The sequence below is a fragment of the Atta colombica genome, unplaced genomic scaffold (assembly GCF_001594045.1).
Source record: "Atta colombica isolate Treedump-2 unplaced genomic scaffold, Acol1.0 scaffold105, whole genome shotgun sequence".
Taxonomy (NCBI): domain Eukaryota; kingdom Metazoa; phylum Arthropoda; class Insecta; order Hymenoptera; family Formicidae; genus Atta; species Atta colombica.
Window position 1 is genome coordinate 4,834,277 of NW_017259190.1, and position 4,761 is coordinate 4,839,037.

Below are 4,761 nucleotides of genomic sequence, written 5' to 3' on the forward strand. Positions count from 1 at the left end.
ACAATTACGAGTAACTGTATAATAATAATTATTCGCTATCGTTTATTTGCAAGTTTAATTCATTTGGCTATATTCTCTTATCATATCTTTTAAGATACATGATAAAAAATTTAAAGAATGAAATATAATTATAATGTTATAACGTAAATGTAGTGAAACATTTATTAGAATATTTTTATTATCAGCATGTGAAATCGAAAGACTACCATGCGTATTCTTCTTTCTCAAGCGAGCTCCTCTCTGCCTCGCGTAACGTAGAGGTTATATAAGCTTAAATCCGCTGTTTTTTTAGTCAGAAAAATATATTTTTTTGGCAAAAACAAATTTATTCAAAGTACTTGCCCTCGTTAACTATACATTTTTCCCATCTTTCGGGCAATTTGTGTATACCACGCCAAAAAAATTCCTCATCTTTCGAGGTAAACCATTCATCAAGCCATTTTCGGATGTCTTCGTAAGAATCGAAGTGCTGCTCAGCGAGCGCCATCGACGAAAACAGGTGGTAGTCAGAAGGTGCCAGGTCTGGTGAGTAAGCGGGATGAGGTAGCATTTCCCAGTTGAGTGTCTCCAAGTAGTTTTGGACTATTGTTGACATGTGCGATGGTGCGTTGTCGTGGAGGAAAATCAACTTGTCATGTCTTTTCCGATAATGCAGCCTTTTTTCACGCAGAGCACGATGCAATTTGATCAGTTGTTGGTGGTAGCGGTGAGCATTAACAGTTTCCCCAGGTTTTAACAGCTCGTAATAGATGACACCCTCCTGATCCCACCAAACGCACAGCATCGTCTTCCGTCCGAAGCGATTTGGTCTTGAGGAAGATGTTGATGGTTGGGCGGAATCAACCCAAGGTTTCTTACGTTTAGGATTCTGAAAATAGATCCACTTTTCATCGCCTGTCACAATCCGATACAGGAACGACTTTCTTTTTTGTCTACCAAGCAGAATTTGGCATGTGTTTTGGCGGCGCTCCATCTGCCTATCGTTCAGTTCGGCACCCATTTTCCGATCTTTTGAACTTTCCCCATGACATGTAGCCGCATGGAAATGGCTGCTTGAGAAACACCCAATTGCTCGGCAAGCATTTTTTGCGATTGGGTATCGTCTTCGTCCAAAAGAGTCTGCAATTGACAGTCAACCTCAACCTTTTTTCTGAACCGATTTTCACGCTTCTTGTCACTCAGGTCAAAATTATCGTCATTGAACCGGCGAAACCAATCTCTGCACGTTGTTTCTGCTAAAGCATTGTCGCCATAGGCCTCCACAAGCATTCGATGCGATTCGACAGCCGATTTCTTCAAATTGAAACAGAAAAGCAAAGCTTCCCGCATATGCTTTTTTTTTTAGCAAAAAACTAGACATGATTATGAAAGAAAAAGTGTATGTTGTTGTATGAAATTGCTGATGATGTGCACTGGTTAATGTTGACAGATGTCAAACACATAAAAAAAAGTGTGTTGTGTGCCCAGGGTAGTTTTGTACGCTCACTAATGCCACCTATGAACAAACAGCGGATTTAAGCTTATACACCTAGAGGGAGAAATGTACCGTATGCGCATACTCTCTCGTGCTCGCAGATTGATCCCATAGTTCACGACGCCGTTTCTATCTCTCCACGCACGCACGCACAGGCACGCACGCATGCACACACGCACGCACGCACGGCTCCGCGAGGAGTGCCTCCGAGTGCACTGATAGAGCGCATATAGGTACCCTAATTTGTACTAACTAATGTAATGTGTGGCATGTACTACTGCAAGCATACATACCGCAATTCACCCATGTCATCGTGACGACGTCTTGTATGACACCTGCCTGCCGGCATTCTGCAAAGTCTTATTAATTCGCCTCTCTCGATGCTCAAATCAATAATCGGATAGTACACGTACATACAGTGCGGTTCGCGCCAACGCAACGATCGAGCGCGCTCAGCGCGCATTCGAAATAAGAGCGGAACTGACGACAACGCGGGAATTATTTGTTCGAATTACTATTTTTACGCGAAGACAGATAGACAAAAATTTTAACAGTCAAATTTCAATGATTTCGACGCGATTTGTGTGATGTGTATCCTTGTCTCGTCTTTCGACAATCGAAACATTTGCGCTTTCATAGTTAGTTTATCGTTTTTTTTTTCTTAATTCATTTCAAGCTTTCGAGATATCATCACGCTCTCGATTTTATTATTTAGTTCGAAGGACTTATATTTTTAAATGGCTTTAGAAATTAGAAAAATATAATCAATGTTGATCGATTTATACAGCTAGAGATATTTAATCAAATTAATATTTATAATAATTATAATATAATTTTGAAGAGCTGATTAATTGCGAACCAAGAGATAATTTGGACTGAAAACAGCTTTCTTAAAAGTTAAAATCAATTAAACATTCGCAATATCGATTCGCGGTTGTTGTTGATTAAATGCAGAAGCATCATCTCAATCTAATTAACCGTAATAGCTAATCGGCAAGGCGGGACAATTATAACAACGGGACAGTATTTCATAATCAAGTTGCACGCGAAGCAGGGAGTCCTTAAGGGGGTCTCTTATTAGCTAACAGCTGTGAGAGAAGATCAAGTGGATTGCGCGGCGGACAGGAGCGGATCTTCTGATCGGAACGTGGATCCTCAAACGTTTCATTTTATTTTTCAATCGAGTAAATAGTCTGCAGTCTATATAATTAATATAGATTATAAATATATCTTAAACAGATATCAATTTCTATATAACTCTCTTGCGCGCGATGTTTTTTTCTTGCAATGATATTGACTCTTTTCGCGCGGCAAAAAGAATCCGTTGAAAGATAAGAATTATAATAATGAATAGGAATGTTCTTTATCGCATTGAATACTATTGTATTTAAAATATTATTCAGAAGGATATTGTACGAGTTTTCCCATTTTTTCGTTTACTTTTCGCGAAATTTATAACGACAAATTATTTAAATAAATTTGAATTTGACTTTTTTTTAAAGATTCTTCATTTCTTTTTTATTTACAAGCCTTAAAAATTCCTAAAAGATTTTACATAGATGTAACAGATACGATTAAAAATCCAGCCCTGATTGCAGGTGCAGGGAAGAGAGGGTGGCAACGGGGGATGGAAAGAGATCATCTATACAGAGCCCAAATAGATTGAGGAAAGAAAATGGAACGATGGAAGAGGAAAGCAGAAATAAGTGGGGAGAAAGACGAGATTGAAAAGTTGCGGAAAGCGGCGGAAGAGTCTATCGAATACATCTGATTATTCCGTACACGGCACTGTGCCGCGCGAAACATATACGCAAAATTCCGAAAATTGCGAAGGGTGTTATCGAAACATATTACCGATCATCGGTGATCTTTGGTTCTTTTAGTGCATCTTTCAAAAATTCCGTTGTAACCGCAGCTGCAAAGGATTCAACATTTGAGAGGTTTGTAGAACCTGTTTGTTGAACCTGCAGTTTAGGCAAGTAATTCACCGTAAAATATACATCGTTCAAAATATATCTATATTAATCTGTTAATCGTAACAAAATATGATTTATACATATACGTTGGATAATAATTAGATAGCTATAATAATAGTGTGATGGGATATGGAGAAAAATACAAACGGATATATGTCACACATGCGCACACGCGAAGAAATGTTGGTGCATGTGACTGCTGTCGCCTATTATTACAATATATATCACATGCGAGATAACAAATCTTGGCTATCATAACTAATTATATATATATACATATACATTCGTTTTAACAATATCGAATCTATTATCGATAGAATAAAGAGACATTGCTGACGAGAATATTCGTAAAAACATGTCCTGTTAAAGCAAAGTTGTCTATAATCTATAAGCGTTTTGTTGCTGTAAAAAAAAATTACCGCTTCGATAAGAGATCAAATATGAAAATTTATTTATTATAGAAAAATAATTCGAGAGAGAAAGAGAGAGAGAGAGAGAGAGAGAGAGAGAGAGAGAGAGAGAGAGAAAGAGAGAGTGCAGATTTAACAAAACTATTTTTATTAAGCGTTTGCTATTTACTTATAATAAAGGATGAAATTTGCTATAAAATTCGGCGGTTTTAATTTTTGGATTATAATATATTGATCTTGTGCAGCAAAGATGCATTCTTGATCGAGATAACATCAAATAAAATCATAATTATACGATAATTACTCCGATATACATATATTAAAAAATTTATATGATAAGGTATAAGAAGCAATTGGATGCACGAGTGTAGGTATATATTTCAGGATATTTTTCTAGTGACTTTGCGCTCTTGCGAAAGTGCTTCATATAAATAGAAGCGCAGATGTCTGATGCATAAGTATGTGAGATCAGTTCCATACGATATCAATGAAATAAATTGATTTAATTTGCACAATTTCCTTAAATTACGCTTTCAATTATGTACTTGTGTATAAAGACATATTATCGGAAATTGAATATACAAATATTTATTAGACGTTTATATATTTTAATACATTATATACGTCGAAATAAGATATGACAAAATATAATTTTTTTTCATTTTTCGATAGCTTCCTTTATTGATAAGATATTCGAGTGCGATTGAAAGAATTTACATGTATAGAAATGGAAAGGTAGTGCCAAAGATTGAAGTCGTATTCTTCAAGATAGACGTTAAAAAGAACTGTTTGTTCTTTGTAAATTATTTTATTACATTTTATTGAGCGATTGAAAGAGTTTCACTCTCTCTCTCTCTCTCTCTCTCTCTCTCTCTCTCTCTCTCTCTCTCTCTCTCTCTCT

At 36.4% G+C, this 4,761-nt stretch overlaps 1 protein-coding gene across 1 annotated transcript in view; it reads left to right on the plus strand.

Annotated features, from left to right (window-relative positions):
* Positions 1-2,596: 2,596 nt before the first annotated feature.
* Positions 2,597-4,761, plus strand: part of LOC108689349 (soluble guanylate cyclase 88E) — a 9,943-nt gene continuing 7,778 nt past the window's right edge. Inside the window, exons 1-2 of the mRNA XM_018196083.1 lie at positions 2,597-2,658; positions 3,073-3,414. The gene's annotated coding sequence lies outside the window, so the exon portion shown is untranslated. The remainder of the gene's footprint in view (positions 2,659-3,072; positions 3,415-4,761) is intronic.